We start from the raw sequence: 25,120 nt of genomic DNA, 5'->3' as shown, positions 1-25,120 counted from the left end.
GGCAGATTTTGAGTTCAAATGTAATTTCCTAACAAGCCATTTGGTTTAATACATGTTAGTTTGTTAGCTGATATGTTGGTTGTGTGTATAAGTGGGGAGCACAAACTCCAATCTAATATAGCAAAGTGAGGATCAAGAGGACTGCATCTGAAAGTGTGAATAGCAGCAAACAAAATGATTGATTATGAGTCACTAATATAATCCATATGACATCTTTGTAAATGTGGCTGTCTGACCCTGGGATTATGTGTACGTGTGGGTACTTCAGCAGAAAAATCCCCAGAAAGTGTGAAAAGTGGTGAAAGTGCAAACCACAAATCCATGTTTGCATCTGGTCTGCAATTACTGTACATCACGAACAGCCAAATTTAGCCAGCCAAATTTAGCTCAAGAAACTGGTGACTCAGTGTTCACAGTTCTCAGTTCAGTCACTGGGCCTCTGTTAAAGTAGCAAGGGTTTCTTCAAGACTTGTGGATCTCCAGGACACAGGACATGCCCTTATTGGCACAGAGGTCAGTGCACATTACAACCAACCCTCTGTGGAACGTTAATTGAGAAGCTGTATTTCTACTTGAAAGAGATAGTTCAGCCTATAACAAGTTGCTTTACCTCCAGAGCCTTCTGACTTCTGAGGTCACTGTTACATCTATAGAATTTATTGCTTTGGGGATCTGATGGCATTTATGCTTAGCTGTTCAATGTCTACCTTGAAGGCTTCCCACCATCAACTCTCAACCTAAACTAAGTTCCTCCAGTAGTAGATTTGGGGTGTGAAGCACCAGACTCGCATCGCAGATGTCAGCAGGCTAAGGGGGAGCCTGGGGTGCCCTGTTAAGTAGAAAACAAGTCCAAGTGAGGGAACCAGAGACCACAAAGCATTGAGATAGAAGCAAAACATTGTGATAATAACATTTCATGTGTTCCAGTATGATCAAAAAAGCTGAGTTATGTATTTGTAGCTACCACATAAGCTCACAGTTAGCTTCCATAGGAATGGAAATCTTGCTACAAGGCACTTATATTCTCTTCTAGTACTTATTTACCAATTAAATTAAGCCTGTCATTAATCACTTTGGGAAGAATTGTGAACGATCTGTTGAATAAGATATCCAAACATGGTCTTGGATTTTCAGTTGGCTTAGTTTCTTCTCAGAATCACAATTTATAAAAAGAGGAAAAAAAGAACAATTATCTAGAATCTGAAGCAAGGTTAACAGATGTTAATGGACATTTCTTTGTATAGATAGGTGTATTGCCAAACTTTTCTCAGCCTAACCTTGCAATGTTCTTTGTAAATACCTCCGTGCATTGGGACCTCTGAACACCTAACTAAATCTCTTCATACCAGTACAGTTCATTCAGCAAACAGCAAATTCAAGAACTTGAGACAATGGTACATTTAGGAGCCTAATTGCTTTTGTTTCTAAGCTACCTGTATAAAGTGTTTGGTCTCTTAGCTCTTGTCATTTATCCTGTCTCTTTTCTTTTTTCCCCTCTGAAATTTGTTCCACAGTAATTTGTTGCTAAAGCCAGATACCTCAGTGACTCTTTGAAGTGTTGTTAAGTAAAGAAATAATTTCTAACTAAATTATCAGGCATTCCCTACTTTCCCAAAGAAGAAAAGAATATAAACTAGAGTCCTAAATTGTCTTTGGTGAATATGGAAATAATTCAAAATAAAGCACATTCAGTTTGAGATTTATGACGAGCCAAAGTTCATTAGCTCATTAGCAGGGGAAATAAGTTTTCAGAGGGTTCATGAATCTATAACAAACAGAAACTATAGCACCTAATTTACTTTGTTCTGAATAGCATTACAGGTTACCTTGACTTAATTAGGATGCACCACTGAGCATTCAGGTGCTGTCTTTAGTGGCAGTACAAGATAAACCTAGACTGATTTTAATTTCATTTTAAAAAACACAAATTGCTGGAAAATAATAGCATTCCTAATTAGTTTTAAGACTAATTTTGCTTTGGTAGTGTAGGTTCACTATAAAGAACTTTTGTTTTTTAAAGGGAGCAACTAAAGCAGAGATATACAATGTCTTTAGAGTTAATCGTTCTTTAAAATGTAACTACTCAGATAAAATAGAAGTAGTAGACTTGAAATATTTTATCACATCTACAGTTGTGAAAAATCTATCACTAGAAAATCATTTAAATATTAAGTTCTGCTAGCATGAGACAGTCAATTTGTACAGCTCAATCTTCCTGTATATGTTTATGAAGATTGTGGAGCTCTGGAAGGCATCTAATTAAGGATTGGTTTAATGCACATATGAAGGCAAAAGAACAACCACTCTCCATTCAGTTAGCTATTGTCTGTTCAATCCACATGTGGACTTCCGTTTACAAAGGTACCTAAAGTCTTCAATAGCAAAAACACAGCATAACATCCAGCACATTAGTGTTCAGTATCTAACCTAAGTGATTCTATTCCTGGTTTTGTAAAGATTAACATATCAATATTACCAAAAGGAATCTGAAAAGAGATATTGGATTGCCTTGAATAATATCTCTGAGATACACTGAAACAGTGAAGACAGTAAAATCAAAAGGACTCGCATCTGGTTCTACATATGCAAACATAGTTTTGAGCTGTGTACACTGCAGTGAAGACAAGGTGATACTGCAAATGATAGGCTTGTAAGTGTCACTGCTTTTCTTTTTTTTTTCTATAGCAAGATTTCAACATATTTTCATGTCTTTTTTATCACCCCACAGTTATTTTTTATAGGTCTTCATACCCAATTTTGTAAATGTAGCTGGAGTGAAGCTGGAGAAACCATGCAGACTTTGGTTTAAGAGCAGAATTTGAAGAATTTTTTTTCTCACATTTATTTTCTTTGTGTACATGTCTAGCATGAAATACTGAATTGTTTTATGAGATAGTAAATGCTTTTAGGTTTCAATACAACTGAAAACACTAGTGCTAAATTCATCAAGATCTATTAAGGGACTGATACAACCCTTACCTTGAAGAATTAAAACTACATGGAAATGGCAGCTCAGTGCAAAACAGAAAGTTTTTGTTAATTGTCAGGTAACATGAACCTGGAACTACCATGCAAAAGCAGAGTAGTTCTTTCTCTGCTACTGTCTAACCTTGATGAGAGATAATAGCAAACAGTCATGGTTGTAGCTAGGAGACTTCAGTTCTGTCTATGGTTAATGCTAGGGTTTTGTTTCTGCTTCACTAAACCTTTCTGTAGCATTTTTTCATCCCTAGATTCTCTTAATTATCTTAGTTTGGTAGAGTGTTTGAAATCCTTAGTTTGGTATGATCATATAAAACCTGATTATTTTATTGCATGTGGAGTTGGTACATACTGCTATGTTCAGGTTGCCTAGTTCCAGCTATTATTAAAGAAAAACCAGAATATTGTTACTTTGACAGTTCAGAGCATGCTTTATGAATTAGAGGCAAGGCTTTCTTCCTAGCAAAACTCTCTTGTCCCACGTAATTCCATCCAGTTTCAGCAGAAAAACAAACTGTCAAAAAGAAATAGAAAGCCTTGCTTGTGCTGTCAGAAAAACATCAGCAGCACTCCAAGATAAGTTAAGCAACTCTCTTAATTTAGGGCTAAATCTGAAATACTATAAAAGCAGGTAATACCGTAGGGAGAATGTGCAAGGTTGCATTGTTGGTTCCCTTCTGTATCTTTTTTAAGTTAGTGTCCCTTCCTCTTTTCTGGTGCGAAAATGCTGAAATGTGGATGCTTCTTGGGCACCTATAACCAAAAAATACTCCTCCTTTTCTGAATTTAATATGCCCTTAAGTTCTTGAAGAGTTTTGATGTTTGTTTCTCATGCTGTGCAGTAGGCAGATAGAAAGACGAAGCTGCTGTTACTGTTCTCTGCCTCTCTTAAATTTGAGAGGCAAAATTAAATTTGAGAGGCTAACATTAAGTTCCTCAGTTCCTGGGAAATGCAGGGATTGGCTTAACCAAGACTGTTTACCTGTTAGGATAATTCTATGTTAGTTATAAATGTGATTTAAAAGGGGCAAAGATAAAAATTTAAGAGTTTGTTTGCAAGATTTTTTTGTATGACTTGGAGTAATTTTTAGATTTTTTTTTTCTCTTTAAATGCTTAGTTCATTTCAGAGAGTTCTGTGTATCTTTCCAATTGGATGGCTACAGATCTTGAAAACCTGCACTCCAGCACACAGAGTAAGTGTTAGTGTAAATAAATGATAAGTAAAATGTTGATTATTCCCAGGTTATAAACAAACAAACAGACACCAGAAAAGAAATATTTTACTTAATTTGATAGAAACTGAGAATTGTTATTATACTAGTTCTATTCATATTTTGCTTAAATGTCATCAATAAAAAGCATGAAAATGCCTTCCTTCTGGTTTTTCAGAAGACTGAAGTCTTCAGAATAAGAATGATAACAAATATCTTTCATATACTAATTTGTTTTGGTGATTTATGGAAAATTATTGGAAAATATTCCTCTTTCCAGATAGCTGAATCTTCACATAAGCCAAATAATGAACTATTAATAATCAATATTTATCCTTGTAGGCCCTCCTGCTGCCATAATAGATATTTTGAGTAGAAGGGCTGTATTAAGCAGGAGGATCAGACAAGTAAATAAGATCAATAGAAGTCTGGGGACGGGGAGCAGGAAACAAAACTTGCTTGTGGAAAAGCACTACTTTTTATTTTTCTGAAATGAAAGAACATAAGACTATGTTGTCAGCAAAATCTATCTGCACACCAGTTTCTTTGAATGAGATGGGGGTGGTAAACACATATTTGAGATCATGCATCTTTTATATATACCTATGTATTTTAATTGGGGCCAGAAGGTGTACAGTATCTGGCACTTAATTGGGCTATTCAAATGCATTTTTGATTCCTAATGAATATTGCTTCTCTCCAAAAATATACATGAATATTTTAGTGTTTCTCTTTCCACTTAGTCACTAAATTTTGGTCATTGAAACACAGTGAAAGGAATAGTTTGTTTAGAAAGACAGAACAGTCTCTTCCAGTGCCTTAAAAGGAATACTTTGGCTACATAATGTTATTTAAAAAGCATGTTCTTATTGTGAATAACATCAGAAAGTTTCCTAGAATTTGTGATTTGATCAGTGTTTAGGGTTTTTTTCCATTAAAAGTGTGATTAAAGAGAGGAAAAATTTTGGTTTTCATGAAGCAGTAGTGAATATGAAAAATATTTATATTTTTTGAGATAAGTTTAATGGAATCATAGAACCATAGAACATCACAGGTTAGAAGGGACCTTGAAAGATCATCTGGTCCAACCTTTCATGGGAAAGGGAGCCTAGATGAGATTATCTAGCATCCTGTCCAATTGCTTCTTGAAAACTTCCCATGTCAGGGACTATACCACATCCCTGGGGAGGTTGTTCCAGTCATTGATTGTTCTCAGTGTAAAAAATCAGTTTCTTATATCAAAATGAAACCTCTCCTGGTACAACTTGTACCCATTACCCTTTGTCTTCTCTATGTGGCTCCTTGGGAAGACAGTGTCTGTCCTCTATGTAGCTGCCCTTTAAGTACTGGAATACAGTGATGAGGTCCCTCCTGACCATTCTGTTCTTCAGGGAGAAAAGACCTAACTCCTTCAGTCTTTCCTCACAGGGTACGTTCTTTAGCCCTTTGATCATTTTCCTGGTCCTCCTCTGACCATCTCCAGTGTGTCCCTGTCTCTGTTTTGAATTGTGGGGCCCAGAACTGGACACAGTACTTCCAGGTGCAGCCTGACAAGTGCTAAGAAGAGTGGAATGATCACAGCTCTATCTCTGATAGTAATGTCCCTGAGGATGCAGCCCAGGATCCAATATCCCTTGGTTGCTGCAGCAGTGTACCACTGACTCATGTTCAGCTCATTGTCCACCAGGACCCTCAGGCCCCTCTCAGCAAGGCTCCTCCCCAGCCATACAGATCCTAGCCTGTGGTGGGCTTTTTGGTTATGTCATCCTAGATACAGGACTTTGTGCTTGTCTTTGTTGAACATACAGTTCTTGCTAGCCCACTCTTCCAGTCTGTCCTGGTCTCTGAAAGATGGCTCTCCTTTCTGATGTGTCCACCTTGCCACTCAGTTTAGTGTCATCAGCAAACTTGATGAGGGTGTCTTCAGTCCCATTATCCAGATAATTTATGAAAATCTGAACAGCTTGGGGTCCAGTATTAATCCCTAAGGGACCCCACTTATGACAGGCTGCCAGCCTGAGCAAAAACCATTGATCACCACCTTCTGAGTGCAGCCTGTGAGACAATTCCCTACCCATTTCACAGACCACCCATCCAATCTGTATCTTGGCAGTTTGTCCAGGAGAAGTCTGTGGGAAGCTGCGTTGAATGCTTTGCTGAATTCTAGGTAAACAACATCCACTTCTCTCACCATGTTGACAGAAGATGTTACTTTGTAGTAGAAGGTGATGATAGTCTGGCATGATTTGCCTTTGGTAAATCCGCGTTGGCTTTTGGTAAATCCATGTTGGCTTTTCCCAGTCACCTGCTTCATTTGATTTGTAATAGTTTCAATCAGTTTGTAGCAGTGTTTTTACAGCAGAGAATGAAAACATTCAGAATGTAAGAGAAGTACATTGGGAGCACATCTTTTATTCAAAATATATTTTAGGAATTAAGAATTTGGAAGCTTTCCATGGTAAAGATTTTGCACATTTTCTCTGTGTTCAAGATGATTTTCAAATTAACAAAAAGAAGTCATGGTTAGTATTTTGTTTGTTGAGAGTGTTCTCAAACTACAAATATGTTACAAACAAGCTTCAATAAAGGGCAGGGAGGGAGAAGTTCTAGCTATGAGTAAACCATCTGCCAGCTACACTACAGTAGGTGATGAAATACAGATGACTTGTCCACTTGGCACCTTTTTTCAAAATAATAACCAATGATTTCTGGAACATTGTATATGGCAATGAGAGAGATAAGAACTATGTTCCTACTTCTCACCAGTTTGTTCAGTGACTTTATAAGTTTGCTAGAATTTGTCTCTCATTGCTAAAGGAAATCTTCCTTCTGGCTGACATAGGCATCCCTTTAGATAACATTCCTTCTTGGTTTATGCAGCTTCCCGTGCAATGGTTTCCTGAAGATGCCTTCTTTGCAGCATTATTTAAAACCTGCAAAATGTCTCCCAAACATAGGGATTCATGTGTGTGTTTTTTGCACTGGGTTTGCATGGCAAGATTTTGGGTTTGGGTTTTTATTTTTTGGGGGGGGGGGGGGGGGGGGGGGGGTGGCTACAGGGGTGGCTTCTGTGAGGAACTGCTAGAACCTTCCCCTATGTCCAATAGAGCCCATGACAGCTGGCTCCAAGATGGACCTGCTGCTGGCCAAGGCCCAGTCAATCAGTGACAGTGGTAGCACCTCTGTGATAACATATTTAAGATGGGGGGTGGCGGGGGGAACACTAGGACAAAAATTGCAGCTGGAGTGAGGAATGAGAATATGCAAGAGGAACGACTATGCAGACACCAATGAAGAAGGAGGGGGAGGAGGTGGTCCAGGCACCAGAGCAGAGATTGCTCTGCATCTGCCCCTGGTGAAGACCACCATGATGCATGTTGGCCCCCTGCAGTCCATGGAGGCCCACGGTGGAGCCGATATCCACCTGCAGCCCATAGAGGACCCCACGCTGGAGCAGGTGGATGTGCCTGAAGGAGGCTGTGACCCTGTGGGAAGCTCACACTGGAGCAGGCTCCTGGCAGGATCTGCGGAGAGAGAGGAGCCCACACTGGAGCAGTTTGTGAAGAACTGTAGCCCATGAGAAGGACCCACATTGGAGAAGTTCATGGAGGACTGTCTCCCATGGGAGGGACCCCATGCTGGAGCAGGGGAAAAGTGTGAGGAGTCCTCCCCTGAGGAGGAAGGAGCAGCAGAGATGACGAGTGATGAACTGACTGCAACCCCCATTCCCTGGCCCCCCGCGCCACTCAGGGGGAGGAGGTAGAGAAAAATCAGGAATGAAGTTGAGCCTGGGAAGAAGGGAGGGGTGGGGGGAAGGTGTTTTAAGATTTAGTTTTATTTCTTATTACCCTACTCAGTTTTGATTGGCAATAAATTAAACTGATTTTCCCCAAGTGGAGTCTGTTTTGCCCGTGATGGTAATTGGAGAGTGATCTCCGTGTCCTTATCTTGACCCACGAGCTTTTTCATTATATTTTCTCTCCCCTGTCCATTTGACAAGTGGAGTGATAGAGCAGCTTAGGTAGGCACTTGGCATCCAGCCAGGGTCAACCCACCATAGGAGCACAGAGGTTTTGGGCATGGCAATAGTCAGTATTGCCAAAGCTAAGCTCCCTGATGGAGCTGGCAGCTCTGACAACAGCTTAATTTTATGTACCAACAAGATTGTAGCATTAATCTCCAATGTGCGAGCTGTAGTTTCCACTTGGATGCTTTATATTATATAGAGAGGAGCTGGGGGTTGTGATTTTGTTTGCTTGATGTCTCCCACTTGTAGTAGACCTGTGCCTGTTAGGGCAGGGTTTACTCAGCAAAAATGTCTTCTGCAGACGTGATGGCATACTTTTCTCAAGTAATTTCCTGCTGAAGCCAGATTAGATGAAAATAAAAATGTTTTATCTGTTGAAAATGGTGAACTATTGATGTTCATTCTGACTTTTAGAAAAAAGGATAGAATTAGTGAAAATGGTCTACATAGGCATTTATATACTGCTCTATCCTCCTATAATAAGAGTCTTTTTATAGATTACTATATTTAAGCACAATATAAGTGAGCACAGGTTTTGAGTACTCTATCTAAACTTTCTGAGAAACATTTCTTCTTTTGCTTGATAGTTTGGGAAAAGGGAGTGTGTGTCACATTTATCTAGTCACTCTGGATGTAATTGGAGAAAATATTTGGGCCCTTGTGTGTTTTGCTTATGTAAACTATTTTTTTTCTCCTTATGTTTTGGGCCTATCAAGCAAAGCTTTGGAAACAAGCACCTCCCACAAAATTTCATCTATAAATGTCCAAGCCACTTGAGCATTATAATGCAACTGAAGGAAGTTAATAGTTTTTGGAGGAAGTTAATAGTGTAATATCAGGATAGAAACTTGATAGTAAGACTATAAGGTAGTCCTATTAAAGAGAACAGCAAAAGCTGTACACAATATACAAGCAGAAACACCAAACCCTTTTACTCATTAATGGTAATCTCAGCGAGTAAATTCAGGTGGAGGAATTGGAAGAAAACCTCCAAGGTATTGAGGATGTCTATATCAATGCTTGTTGGAAACTTCCTAGTCTTAGCCAAGAATTTGTGTTCCTAGGAAGCAAAGGACATTGTGGTGGTTTAGCCATGGCTGGCTGCCAGATATCCACCCACCTGTTTTCTCACTCACTCTCTTTAACAGAACAAGGGGAGAAAATGAGATAAAAAAGCTTGTGGTTTCAGAAAAAGACAGGAAGATTGTATACCAATTACCATTACAAGCAGAACAGACTTGACTTGGGGAAAATTAATTTAATTTATTGTCAATTAAAAATAAAGTAAGCTAGTGAGAAACAAAGACAAAACTAAAACCACCTTCCTCCTACCCCCCACCTCATGCTCAATTTCAGTCCATCATTCCCAACTCTTCTACCTCCCCTTCCCCCTGAGCAGTGCAGGGGAGATGTGGAATGGGAGTTACAGTCAGTCCATAGCAGTTCCGCTCTGCTGCTCCTTCCTTCTCACACTCTTTCCCTGCTCCAGCATGGGGTCCTTCCCATAGGCTGCAGTCCTTCAAGAACTGCTATGGCATGAGTCCTTTCCATGGGGTACAGTCCTCCAGGATAAATCCGTTGCAAAGTGTGTCCCATAGGGGTTGCAGCTTCTGCTTGAAAAAACTGCTCCTGTGTGGGGTCTCTGTGGGCTGCAGCTTCCTTTAGGGCATGTCCACTTGCTGCAGTGTAGGGTCCCCCATGGGCTGCAGGGGAACAACCTGCTCCACCATGACCTTCTCTACAGGCTGCAGCGGAATCTCTGCTCTGGCACCTGGAGCACCTCCTCCCCTCCTTCTTCTCTGGTCTTGATGTCTGCAGGGCTGTTCCTCTCACATTATTTCTCACTTCCCTCTGTTATGGCTGCTGTGCAAACATTTTCTTCCACTTCTTAAATAAGTTATCATGGAGGCACCACTATCTTGGCTGAGGGGTTCAGCTGTGTCCTGTAGAGCATCAGCTGGAGCCAGCTGGAACCAGCTGTGTCTGGCACAGGACAGCTCCTGGACTCTCCTCACCGACGCCACCCCTGAGGCATACCCGCCACCCCCCAAAACCTGGGCACTGACACCCAATACAGATATGTTCATATGTGGTGCAATGGAACAAAAATTATTTGTCAGCACACTGGAAAGCAAACAAAATAAATGGAAGACCCCAGAACTATAGTTAGCCACTTGGCTTTGGGGCTTTATGGCATTACATGTGATTTATTTGCTGGTTTAGACTGTGAAAACATACCTTACTGGATATCCTAGAGAACCCAGCTTCGCTACATACCACCTTAAATATTTAGCTATGATTTTAAAGCTAACGTTAATGGTTTTCAGTGTTTTGGTAGCCTGAAAATAAGTGTGCTGAATATTTGCCATTTCTGGGAGAGTTTATTGTAGGAACTGTTACAATAGTTATTAAATTGTGAATATGTAGCAATTATGATTATGCTTCATATCAGCAAGGTGGTACTTTGTGCAAACATAGTTTTCATCAGTGGAGTTTTGTCATTAATACCCCTTTCTCAAAAGGCCAAGGTGACATGCTGACCAGGGTCAACTTGAGCTTCATAGTTTCTGCAGCACTTAAGGCTAGCCCAGACCAATGATGACTGCAAATGAGTCTGAATGTCCAACAACAGAAGATCCTTTAGGCAATGAATTTTGATTGTTCTGCTCATAAGAGACTGCAAACTATATGAAAAGAGGAACTATAAATGTCCCCTGATCCTATTAGAGGGTCATTATTCCAGGTCATGAATGCATTGCACTGGTGATGTACTATAATAAATGCTGACAACTATAAAGTACCAATTACGGAGAGAGGCAAGCAACAGCCAGGGTTATACACTAAATGATTCATTTGCAAAGTAGAGCAGCAAAAATCATTATAATTGAAAGTTGATATATACATGAAGAAAAGGATATCCTTTTGTTCACATCTTGTATATAAGTTTAGTCCTTCACTTAAAAGAAAGAACCTTCTGTAGAATTTTGGGTAAGTATTTATTTATTCTTGCGTATCTTTTGGAGAAGGAGCTGCCATAACATCCACAAGGATCAACAACTGTTAGCTGTTTTAAGGCAATGTCTGTGCCTTCCTTTCCAATGTTATTACTTTAGAAAAAGTATTTTTCCTTTTATTATACTAATGTCCCACTGTGATTAATGTTTTTAAAAAAGTGGCTTTAGGCAGAGCATCACCAAATCAGACTGAAAGTGCTTCAGAAATGCTCTGCAAGCACCACAAGTCTAAAGGATACAGAAGGTAAAGCAAGCTATAGCCAACAGTATGGTAGAGGTACCATCCTCTTCATCATAGGATACTTATAAACACATTTTAAATTTAGAACTTTTTTAAAACAGCACAGCTATCCATTCTAATATTTTGTCTCCAAGGACAGATATTTTAACCTATTATTATTCTTGGAGCACTTTCTAATTTACTGACAATATCCTAAATCATGTTATGAAAACATTCTTCATACTTTATTAGATGTTAAAGGAAAAAACAGACATATTAGAAGCAGACCAAATCCTGGGCTTTTTCACTACCAAACCAAAACATAGGAAAACTTTGATATTAGAAGCTAAATGCAAGGCTGTATTCTGATTGCAGAACAGCTGTAACTTTGCTTCTAGTTACAGTGACAGCCAATATCCATATAAATATATTTACTGCCTGTAAATGAACAGTCCCCCTCAAGTTTTTCCTTATCAGACTGGATGAGGTCAGAACATAGCCTGTATCCCTCTCAGGCCTTAAAGTAGAGCTCAGGTGTGATTCCAGTGATGCATGTGCTTTTAGCTGACATTTGGCCTAAGGAGCTATTAAAAAAACCCTAAGCATCTTTATTATTATGGATGATTATTTGGTTATTTTTTTTTTCCCAGATCAGCACCAACAACATAACTTAAGTGGGACACTAAGCTGTTTTGCAAAGAACCTAGATTTGTCTCCTGCTTTATCTTGCTACATCAGACTGGGAAGTAGCTTAATTTCTATCATCTAGTTCATTGTGAAAGGGCTTCCAATTAGAATCTCAGGTACCATATACATTTGCTTAAAGCCTTTTCTTGAGATAGCTTGATAAAGGTGTTTCTAAAGTGTTAACGAACATTACAAAATTGCACATATTCTTCCTCCTTGTGATTCAAGCACTGGGAAAATGTGCAGAATGACATTAAAAAAATAAAGTCAAATATGAACGTGGATTGGAATTTAATCAATATTTCTGTCTGGTTTACAATGACTAGAGGCTTAATCACTTAGAATGAAAACCAAAATGAAAATATTCATGAGGGGAAAAATTAGTCAGCTAGTGAACAGGCATGTTATTAGAAAGTTGAGCACTATTTTTTTTTTTCTTTTTTAACATTTACTCTGCATTTCTTTGAGAGAATTCAGTCTCTGGTACTAGGTTTTTGTCCAGCAACAATAATTTGATACTGGAGATAACTTGGTCAAGAACACTGGAGAACACCAGTCACACAGCTCCACTAACATCCTATCTATAAGGAATGGACTGACATCATTTAAAGACCCATTTTGGCAACCTCTCCCCACTTGCCCCCCTCATCCCTCTGTCCTGCTTTCAGCTGGGATAGAGTTAATTTTCTTCCTAGTAGCTGGCATAGTGCAGTGTTTTGGATTTTGGATGAGAATAATGCTGATAACACACTGATGTTTTACTTGTTGCTAAGTACTGCTTATGCTAGTCAAGGACTTTTCAGCTTCCCATGCTCTGCCAGGTGCACAAGAAGCTGGGAGGGGGCACAGCTAGGACAGTAGACCCAAACTAGCCAAAGGGGTATTCCATACCATATGGTCAGTATATAAATATATATATACGTATATATACGCGTATAAGTATATATACACGTCATGCTCAGTGTATAAACTGGGGGTTGTTGGCCAGGTGGCAGCAATTGCTGCTCAGGGATGGGATGGGCGTTGGTCAGTGGGTGGTGAGTGGGTACATCACTTGTTTTTCCTGGGTTTTGTTCCTCTCTTTGTTGTTTTCCTTTTCAACATTTTTTTTTTAAATTTAATTTCATTTATTAACTATTCTTAACTCAAGCCATGAGTTTTCTAACTTTTGCTGTTCCGATTCTCTCCTGCATCCCACCAGGAGGAGGGGAGGGTGAGCGAGCGGCTGTGTGGTGCTTAGTTGCTGGCTGGGGTTAAACCACAACACCCTCTCATTTTCATTCAGGAAATTCTGGACAGGAACATACAGTGCAGGCACAGTAAATTCAATGCATCTATAATATATAAGTCCTATTGTTTATGTGATATACGACTTGACTGAACGGGGAGCTTTTGCTGGGACTCAGGGAAACAAGGAGAGTTTACCACCTTTGTAAGGTGCAAGCAACTCAAGAAGAGTACAGGGATTTAATCAGGTCATGCAGAGAGGAAATTAGAACAGCAAAAGCCCAGCTAGAACTCAATCTGGCCACTGTTGTAAACAATAATAAAAAATGTTTCTACAAATATATTAACAACAAAAAGAGAGCCAAGGAGAATCTCCATCCTTTATTGGATGCAGGGGGGAACATTGTCACCAAGGATGAGGAAAAGGCTGAGGTACTTAATGCCTTCTTTGCCTCTGTCTTTAATAGCCATACCAGTCATCCCCAGGGTATTCAGGCCCCTGAGCTGGAAGACAGGGACAGGGAGCAGAATGGAGCCCTCATAGTCCTGGAGGAAGCAGTTAACGACCTGCTGTGCCACCTGGACGCTCACAAGTCTATGGGGCCAGATGGGATCCACCTGAGAGTACTGAGGGAGCTGGCAGAGGACCACACCAAGCCACCTTCCATCATCTGTCAGCAGTCCTGGTTAACAGGGAAGGTCCCACATGACTGGAGGCTTGCTAATGTGACACCCATCTACAAGAAGGGCTGGAAGGATGACCTGGGGAACTACAGGCCTGTTAGCCTGACCTCGGTGCCAGGTAAGATTATGGAGCGGTTCATCCTGAGTGCGCTCAACAGGCATGTGCAGGTCAACCAGGGGATCGGGCCCAGCCAGCATGCGTTCATGAAAGGCAGGTCCTGCTTGACCAACCTGATCTCCTTTTATGACCTGGTGACCCGCCTGGTGGATGAAGGAAAGGCTGTGGGTGTCATCTACCTGGACTTCAGCAAAGCCTTTGACACCATATCCCACAACATTCTCCTTGGGAAGCTGGCAGCTCATGGCCTAGGCAGGTGTACTTTTCACTGGGTAAAAAACTGGTTGGGTAGCTGAGCCCAGAGAGTAGTGATGAATGGAGTTAAATCCATTTGGTGACTGGCCACAAGTGGTGTTCCCCAGGGCTCAGTTTTGGGACCAGCCTTGTTTAATATCTTTATCAATGATCTGGATGAGGGGATTGAGTGCACCCTCAGTAACTTTGCAGATGACACCAAGTTGGGTGGGAATGTTGATCTGCTGGAGGGTAGGATGGCCCTGCAGAGGGACCTGGACAGGCTGGATCGATGGGCCAAGGCCAATTGTATGAGCTTCAACAAGACCAAGTGTCAGGTCCTCCAGTTGGGTCACAACAACCCTGTGCAATGCTACAGGCTTGGGGAAGAGTGGCTGGAAAGATGCTTGGTGGAGAAGGACCTGGGGACTTTGGTCAAGTCAGCTGAACATGAGCCAGCAGTGTGCCCAGGTGGCCAAGAAGGCCAACAGCATCCTGGCTTGTATCAGGAATGGTGTGGCCAGCAGGCGCAGGGAAGTGATTGTCCCCCTGTACTTGGTGTTGGTGAGGCCGCACCTGGAATACTGTGTCCAGTTTTGGGCCCCTCAATACAAGAAAGACATTGAGGTGCTGGAGCATGTTCAGAGAAGGGCAACAAAGCTGGTGAAGGGTCTGGAGCACAGGCCTTATGAGGAGCGGCTGAGGGAACTGGGGTTGTTTAGTTTGGAGTAGAGGAGGCTGAGGGGAGACCTTATCGCTCTCTACAACTACCTGAAAGGAGGTTGTAGTGAGGTGGGTGTTGGTCTCTTCTCCCATGTAGTTAGCGATAGGACGAGAGGAAATGGGCTCAAGCTGCATCAGGAGAGGTTTGGATTGGATACCAAATGGCAACCTATAATCTCATGCAACCTGAATTCTCCTTTTCATCATTGTTCTACTATTGTCAGTTTCTGATTACTGTTTCTATGAATCACGTTAGCTTGGGAGACAGCATGCAAAACAGACATCAGAATGGACATCTTTCAATATGTATATCCCTCACCTTGACTTCCACTATTCAAGCACAGATGTTCAGCTAGCACAAATGCTCTCTGGCTACTGAACATGAAGGCAATGACTCCCCCTTGGCCTTCTTTCTCTACATCGTTCATAAGATCCTATCAACACAAACGTGTCAGTGCAATTCATCATTCATCCTTGTTGTCCTATCTTGGTGATGCCTGCTTTCTCTAGGCTACTGCTGCAGGCTATCTCTTTCAGCCTTGCAGAAAAAAAGCCTTTCTCAAACATCATAAAAGAGGTTACAGTACAAAAGAGTCTGCTAATGGCCAAACCTTTCTGTCAGTCCACTTCCCACAGGCTGCTCTGCTGTGTTTGAAATGTAAAGACAGCTAACAGAGATGTGCAAGCTGATGCTGGTGCTATGGTTATTGCTTTGCCTGGTACCTCAAGTACTGTCCTGCAGAATGACTGCCTAAAGGTAAGCATAATGGTTACCGACCTGCAAATGCCAATCTGATGATGGAGCAAGGCATGCAGCTTCCTTTCTCTGATTTCATTGGCACTGTTAAAGAACATGGCACAGGTAGAAATACAGAGTATTTACCATTCTGACTGTCCCCAGGCACTCTAACTCCCTTTCAGGTCTTAGAAATTAATATTAAATTAGTGAGCTGGATAAAGAATAAGGGTACAAAGCTTGGGCTATCCAGTGGTGTCGACAGTGAAACTGCTGAGAAGGAGGAACACATTTATTTCCTGGGCATCAAAGATATGTTCCCACTGTTCTCTGTCAGTACCCAAACAGTGTTCTATATATGAATACTAAGTAATCTTTCCTTTAAAACCTAGCACCTTTGCACCAGCCATTTAGGTGCACATGACACAGTTGATCTATCTGTAGTTCAGAGCATTACCACAGGGCATTTGTACTACGAAGAATTAATTTGTGGTGGGATCCATTAGAGTCTAAAGCAATACTTCAGATAAGTTACATTATTATTTCTTCTCTCCTCTGCTTTTATCTTCTCTCCAACCAATCCTCGTGCTTCAGGGCATATGCTGATTACCAGCTGGGCAAGGGGAAAAAAAGATTCCCAGTTGTATAGATTTATATGATTAGATGAAATGTGAAATTGTGCAGTTCCTCTGAAATATCCAGCAGAACTAGGAAGAGGATGCTAGATTAAATGAACTGCTGATCTGGTTTTGCAAATCCTCTGGAATGGGTTCTAATACTGACAATAAGTTGCTCTTGGTATTAAGAACAACTTGTCTGGATTTATTCTAATAGAAAAAGCTGGAAGTTTCCCTCTGGGTTTTGTTCATGTTTGGTTTGTTTGTTTGTTTTTTTTTTAATTAGGCATTTGCCTGTTGGCTCTCTCCAAGTTATTCAGATGGGGTAGGCAATCTGATGATTGCCAACACAACTCTTTAGCCTGTGCTCTTTCCTCAACACAGAAAAGCTGGCAGGAGACAGCAGTGGTGGCCTGAATCTCTTCATTGATTTTAAAGGACTTTGGATCTGGCCAGTGGGCATGGATCTGTCAGGATCCTAATTTAACTGATGTGTACCGTTATAAAAGGCTTCATCACTGGAGGGCAGTGGATGAGCCCCCAGCTTGGTGCACTGGAGAGTGGTTAAGATGCAGATTTGATGTTCTTCCATGCAAGCAGTGGTTGTAAGACCCTCGCGCAAGCTTCAGAGCTTCCTGAGGTTCGATGTAAACTAGGGCAGAATTTTCCACATTCTATTACTCTTTTCCTGTATTTATGGAAAAGCAACAACATTAATGAGGAAGACAAAAATATGGTGTGTATTTGTTTGAGAGCGTATGAAAGAAATAAATGTCTGTCGATTTATCTCCTCTGCTATGCCTCTTCATATTCTATTAATGGCAAATCCTTCTATGCCACCTGCCTGCCTCCTAACCCTGTTTCACATGGGATATGTTTAGAGAATGGAGAGCTTGCCTCTACACTGCTTTTCAGTCAGTGTTTTATGTGGCATTGCCAGTTAGATTATTCCCCAGTGAGACATGCTAGCACTGGTACAGTTCCCAATAAACATTCAAATTGAATTTTTGTGGGTAAACCTGCCAACAGTAAATCACTTTTTGGTACCTTCAGGTGCAAACAAGCTGTAATATTTCAGCTCTGGAACATTTTTTTTTAGTCCGTGTGGGCCTGAGTGAGATGCCTGCTGAGTAATGTTTTTTTTCAGTGAAGTACGTGCTGTTCCTTCAAATATAAACTCTTTTGGCAGTGCAACAATAGAAGTTCTTTAAGCAACTGATCTGCTATAAACAGTGATGCAGGCCACTTGTTTGGAAATACTGAAACCTTGTTAGAGTCAATATATGCAAATAGCTAAGTGAAATACTTAAATGGCTGAACTAAGAATGCATATATTTATGTCCCCACAACACGGGTGTAATGATTATGCTTCTGTGAGCACACAATGTTTGGTAGGATTTCCTGTCTCCGGTGAATCCCATATATTATTCATTTGGCCATGTTCCATTTCTATCAAAGTAGAACCCTCTCCCCAACCCCCTTTAAGCCAAAAGGACAATTTCACTTGCCTGATGACAAGAGGATCCAATGGTAATATTCTGCTCAAACTCGGCCTGGTGTGCTCTGAGCAAAATCATCTGAGAGAAGACAGGTTGCTGCAGAGAGAAAGGCAAGCTCAGTCTTTGCCAGGGGCTCCAACAGAATTCTGCTGCCTGAAACCACTTTTGGGATGCTCTGGTTCAGCAACCTGAGCGCACTTTGGCAAGTGCTGTCCACTTTAACGTTTTCTCAGTCCTCTGAGGCCCCAGTGGAAGAAAAAGGTATCAAGCACCATTGCCATTCTGCCTCTCAGATTTTGAGATTGTCATCCAAAGATGATGGTGCATCTGGTTAATACTCTACAGCAAAATACTCTGGCAGTAAGCACATCTTCTCCACTATGACATTTTCCTATGTCAGCTGTAGCCCTGGCAGAAATGCCTATTCAGAAAGTAATAGATCAACAAATATAGTTACCTTATGTATTATGGGATGTGGCTGAAGTTGTGTTGTGGAGGCGGGCTGTGTTTGAAGCTTTATTGGATGACTTAACATCCCAGATGGAAATCTGTGATGGCTGTGTGCAGAGGGAACAGAGGTATCAAAGCTGTTTGGTATTTCTGTAACAGCAAGAAGTGCATTGTGTGTTACAACAAATCTGCTGAGGGACAAATGCAGGTCTCCTTTCCAAAAATGTAAAAGATTCCCATGCTGCTGAACCGAATATTTTACATTGGGTTTATCTTATTTCCTTAATGCTTACCAAGTTTGTAAGATAAATGAGACAAAGTGGCTGTAGAATTTATGGTTATGGTTTCCTTCTATCTTCTGATGATTGTTTCCGCTGAAACAAGAAACACTGTCTGAAAGGCCCACCAGTAATCTTTTCTTTCTTCTCCAATTCATCCATCATTCTGTTTACAATAGAAATATTTTTTTAAAAAAAGTTCTTTCAGCAAGTTCCACAGGTGTCTGTGTGTAAAAATACTCAGAGTAATATTAGCACTCTTGTTAGGAGGAAAATTTTTTTATTTACTCGTGCTTCAGAGATTAATCTATTTGACTAGCTGACAAATGGCAAGAAATTTTATCGGGGCATTATCAAAAATAGATACGAACTTTCTGAATTTCTGTATATCAGAAAACTGGGTTATTGTGTATTTAATATCACCTACCAGCATAATATGATACCTGCTATAAAATTTTGCTTTTTAAATTAATCATTATAAAGTGCAAACAAAATTATTCCAAAACCAAACAAAATTTCGTTTTTGAAAAAAATAAGAAAAATACTTAGAGAATGCAAGTAACTGAATTTACTCAAACTCTATACTTGCTTCTTCCACATTAATTTTCTAGTTATGTTCTAATTTATATTCTGCAAGAATTATTTACACTTTTAAAGTTAATTATTCAATATTTCATACTTTTTGTTCTTGTGGCTCCACCTTTTCAAAGGATAGGCAAAAGACATACTTTTACTTTATATTTTAATGGTGCTGATCTGCACTATTGATGTAGCTCTGCTGGTTAATAGGAAATGTCACTATACACCTAATCTGATGTAGCTTCACTATGAATATGTGCCCTATGAAGTTCAATCACAGACTTTTCTCTCTGATAGTACCTGATGAGTTACTGATGTCTTAGAACAAATTGTTAATTTTGATGCCTTAAATCAGCATGTTTTCAGTAGTGTTGAATGCTAAATACAAATATTAGCTATTTCTCTCAAAAAAAAAAGTTAATTAATCATTGAGGTTGAACTGGTGTTAAAGCAAGCATATTGAAGAAGGAAAAAAATAGGGAAAAATGCTTTGATTAAAAACTGTCTTTCTGCCTAGTCAGTTTATATAAATCTCTTGGGATACTATTTTACTAATCTTCTAGTAATCACAAGGCTAGCCAGCCTAAGCATGATTTGAACTATTAATTTATTTAGAATGTAAACAAAAATGTCAAAAAGGAGACAACACAAACAATTAATCTCAGGGGTATTTTCTTACATCATAAAATAACATATTTGTCTGTCTGTCTTTCAAGGTTACCTACATGCACTTTCCAGCAGGTGAAAATTAAAAGCAATGTTTAACTCACAAATATGTTTGACATAAATCTGATGGGTTTTCACCCATATTCTCTTAGAACATAAACAGCACCGACACAGCTTCAATGCAGTATAAACTGGGAATGGTCACAAAAAATCTACAAAGAATATCTGTTGTATCTTGCTTTCTCTTTAGTGCCATAATGCATAAAAGTTTTAAATAACATTTAACTAAATCTAGAAGTGCTCAAACAGAAACAGAGAGAGGAAGAAATCATCAGATATTTGCCAAGCTCCACTACAAAGTGAGGTTGTGAAATCGCTATAATTGAAGCCGAGCAAGGCCAGACTTGACATCTATCTATTAAGGATCAATTAGGAATAATTAAATCACAATGCATGGCACAGTAGATTAACTCTTCCAACCAGGTGATAATAACATCATTTCCCCTTTAGCCCACACAGCCAATATTGGGGCTCTGTTTCCATTAGGAGAGCAAATTGATTATACGAGCCTGGAATATTCTTTGGTGTAGTCAAGTTTGTTTACAGAGAGTGCACCCAGTCCTGTTGGTTTGAACAAAGTAGAAATAAACAATGGCAGGCAGTTTTCTTGCAAGCAAGACTTCAAGCCTGCCTTTTTAGCATGTTTCTTTTCCACAAAGAGAGATTGCACACTTTCCTCCTGCTTGCTGCCATGGGCAGACTGAGTTGTCTTTTGGTTTTCAGATGTCTTTGAACACACTCAGATGAACACACCGTCTCTGCCGCATACAGAGTTTGTCAGCTATTCCCCACCATGCAACTCTAGAAAACAGAATATCCTTACATCAAACAGCAGACTACTGTGCAGGGACATTCAAGCTGGTGAATCGTCATGATGCAGTGCTAAGTGACTATTACAAGGTCATGCTGACAGCACAGTCATGTTCACTAAACCTTCCAGAAATCCCAAGCTGGGTGTCTGCATTCAGTGCTTCAGCTACTGGGGCTGGCTCATGCAAAACTAGTTCAGAAGCATTTGCTTCCATGGTGCCTCTGTAATATTCTGTGAGTATTGGTCCCTGCCTGTGCAGTGCACCTGTTTTTTTGGTTATATTTTAAAAGGGGCTTCACCTTCCTTCCACTTATGTGAAACAGAGAGTGTCCATGTGGGTTTTAGTATGTTCATCTGCTGTTCATAAAGACCAAAAATCTAATTATAGCAGATATTAATGCCTAGCGTAGTAAAGTTTAAGAGATAATAGAGAACTGCATTGTTAAACAAAAATATTGATCCTTAAACATTGCTTGGTGGGTGGGGACTAGGCTGAGATTCAGTACAGCTTCTGTTTCAGGCCCCAGAAGAAAATCCTGCATGATGATAGTAAATTAAATTAATCTCTCTGAGCCTTAGTGTCCGTAGGTCAAACAACTAGAACAATATGACACCTTCTGCAGACACTCAAGCTGTGACTGGTCTTACTTGGTATGAATCTGATTCAAGACTTAAGTAATTCAATCAAAAGTTTTCCATTGACTTTTCCAACAAATTAATCATACTTTTATCCACAAAATAATACTTTCTTTTCTCTGGGGAGGGGGAGTAAAGGGTGCGCTTTTTACCCAAATGACCTGAGGTGATAGATGCTCTACAGATCCAGGGGGGAGAAGGTGTGGAGGAAGAAGGAATGCCATCAAAGATATTAATTGGAAAAAACACCTTTTATAATTAGACAAATTTTCCAAATCTTCAGATGATGAATTGTGAATGCTGGGAGGATAACTCTTGTAGGAAAGTTTAACAGGTAGGTTATTTGTTAGGAAGTCTGGACTAGTGGTAAGCTTTAGGCAAAGACCATCCTTTCTTTCTCTTCCTTTCCACCTCCCCCCCCCCCCCCCTCCCCCCCCAGGTTTTCTGTTTAAAGTACAAGGGATAGTAGGGCTCTGTTCTCTACACCTTGAACAATATGCTAACTTTTGTGCACATGCATAAAATGCACAAAGGGATCCTCACATGATACACAGCTGAGTCTTGTGAGTGCTACACAAATTAGAAAGAGAATGCACTATAAAAATCTTATATTATCTACAGTATCATGTACATTTCATTATAAAAGTAATCCTGTATTTTTTTGTTCAAAGTAATATTTAAAGATGTTTATCCAAACTCTTTTTATAGCACACTCAGTCTACCAAAATTCAGGTGAAACTTGTGCAAACACCCCTGCATATGAACATTTCTATTGAACAGGATTCGATGTGTGCAAACTTACTTTCATGTAAAACTGTTTTCCAACTGTTTCCAACTGTTTCTCCAGAGCAGGAGAGATAATTGCAAAATACCCCCTCATACACAAAACATAGGCTAATCAATTCGTTGCACAGTTCCTGACCATCAGCCTTCCTCAAAAGCCTGGGAGTGTTCCTTTGTGCCTTAAAAGGTATACAATATGCACTCTGTCTGAGTTTGAGCTTAATGAGCTCTTATTGTTCTGCAAAACAGAAACAAATGAAGACAGTGAAGAAAAATCACATGCAGGCAAGTGAAACTTGAAATGAAAGAGAACCAAGAATTGCTACCTGCACGTAGGAGGATTGTGGATATTGAGCATCCTGGTGATTCAGTCACTTTTTTTTTTATTGATTAGGTAATGATAAGTTAAATTCTACAGGTTGGGAAGATGAAGGAAGGTTGCATGAATTCCTTCATAACTTTAAAATCAGTTTGAAGTTGAGATGCATGCTGCATGTCAATGCTACAAGAAAAAGGTTGCTATTAAGAAAAGGCAACACTGCGGAAACAAAATTGCTTTTTCTTTGGGGTAACAGGAAGTGGCTACAGGATATATAATGCTCTGAGTATATTCTCCATTGATGTAAACTTGAGAAAACATGCCTATCCACACTGGCAGGGAATATGCATATTAAAAGTAAAGGGTAAGGGAGGCGAACAGTATTTGTTCCCTAACAGCTTTTCATAAATGCTGAACCTATTTCCAAGGTGCAGGTCTATACTTTATTTTATTTTTAAAAAATCTGCAAAATCTTTCTGATTAAGGTACACTTTGAGCTAGAGCCTTGTTGCAATTGCAGTGCCCTACATTGTGCTGGAGACACTAGATAAGTGAACATCTATTATAATATATGGAGAAGTGAAAGACTGTTATGCAACTTTTTAAAAATGTATAACTTCTTATTTCTGTCTCAGATAATAATTTCTGAAACAATACAGTTAAGGATTATTCTGCCGCCTTCCTGTTAGTAAAGTAGAAACTAAAAGTAAACAGAACACAATTATTTCTGCTGCAGAGCTTGTCTTCTGTGGGAGACAAGCAGAAAGAAAGGAATAGTCACATGCAACAGATGAATATTACACTCAGATACCCTGCTGATAGGGGTTCTTACTCAAACTGGATTTTAAATAAGTAGCACAGAAGTACAGAGTAATAAATAAAATTTGTTTCTGCAAATCATAACCACTTTGCTCTCTTAACCTTACTGGGTTTAAAATTACTCCAATGCTCATGAATATATGCTTTGATTTCTATAAAGACTTCTGGCAGATTGAGTCCTTTTAGAACATTGTGAGCTCATCTGCTCCTATTTTTTAATTTCTTTTTTTTTTTTTTCCAGCTGAGAAATAGACTGGAGGAGAGATCTGCATGCACGCATTGCTTTTTAACTGTGCAATCGCAGAGACAGGGAGAGGCTAGTGATCATACTCCAAGGAAGGAAAAATTAGTCTGTGGCTCATTTTTACTATATTGACAAGATCAATAATAGCCGTGCCTGTCTGCAAAATGTGCGCATATAAATACTGTATAAACATTGTTAAATAAAAGACTGCTGCATTAAATAATATGACCTTGCTACCTTTTAGTTGCAGTCTTAGAGTGCAAACTTGTTTTAATTAGCAGTCAGCAAGCAGACTGTAACTTCACTGAAGGAGCATTGAAGAATCACTGCCTATTAACAACCCAGCGGTAAGTAAGCCAGTACAAATACTTATAACCAAATAGTGTGCATTTCAGGAGTGGAGAGGATTAGCTATTGGGCACACAACACAGTGGAGGAAATTGCTTTATTCCCAGTACTGCTGGGTACCAGGAGGCAATCACTGTGCCTCTAGCCCATTAACAGCATTCAGAGTGTTGCTTCCCATAGAAGGGGTTATTGGCTAACCACTGGGTGACCAATTAAATGCTATGAATAAGTCCCAAACCAAACAGCATGGGGCCTGTTTGTGGCACAGTGGTATCATTACTAAAGTGAAAAACTTGATGAGAAAGGAACATATTTAATTATAGAACTATACAAATGGCTAATTAGGACCATAAAGTGAAATGAATGACTTTCCAGTGGATTTTTGAATGTTACTGATAACTGCTCAGCTTCTTTGGAGACCATGAAAGTGATCTACAGTGCTAGCCTGCATGTTATGGTAATGGATGGATCTTCATTGCCGGGGACATGTTTGACCTGGTTGCTCAGGTAGCATGGGCAGTCCTTGATTCCTCTCCCGGCAAGGGTTCTCCCAGTGCAGCCCCTGGTCTGCCATGGGTTCTGCTTGCTTTCACCCCACTTCTTACAGGTTTAGAGGCAAAAGTGTTACTTACAACAGAAACTCCCGCTCACTTTGAAATCAAGTGTCTCACTAATTTTGCAGCAGCTCAGACCCATTCCTAGTTTTAACCTTTAAAATCACTAATGGGTTTGAAAGAAATCTTTCCCCTTCATATTCATCCCCAGGATCTTACAAACTCCTGCACCTGTACCAGTTATTTTAATCTTTACCACACAAAGTAGAGATTCCTTTAAATTACTTAGTCTGGTTTCCAAAAGAGACCCCAGAGCTCAATGATTTCTTAACGAGTAGCGAACTTTTCATTTCTTCGCTACATGTATCCTCAAAATGAGGAGAGGAATGTTTCTACTTCACGAAAACAGAGGGACCTGATTTTTTAACTGAGCTTTTTTTCCAGCTGCGTAGGCACTCTGAGGCCTAGAGAGGATGCTTATCCTTGTAAATGACCCATCCAATTATTTATTGACTCGATTAGTGGCAACAGTAAAAAGAGATGCTGAATGTTGGTTAGTATAGTGTGCATACTGTACTGCAGTATAAACATCA

The sequence above is a fragment of the Pelecanus crispus genome, chromosome Z, assembly GCF_030463565.1.
Source record: "Pelecanus crispus isolate bPelCri1 chromosome Z, bPelCri1.pri, whole genome shotgun sequence".
NCBI lineage: Eukaryota > Metazoa > Chordata > Aves > Pelecaniformes > Pelecanidae > Pelecanus > Pelecanus crispus.
This window is presented reverse-complemented; position numbering follows the sequence as displayed.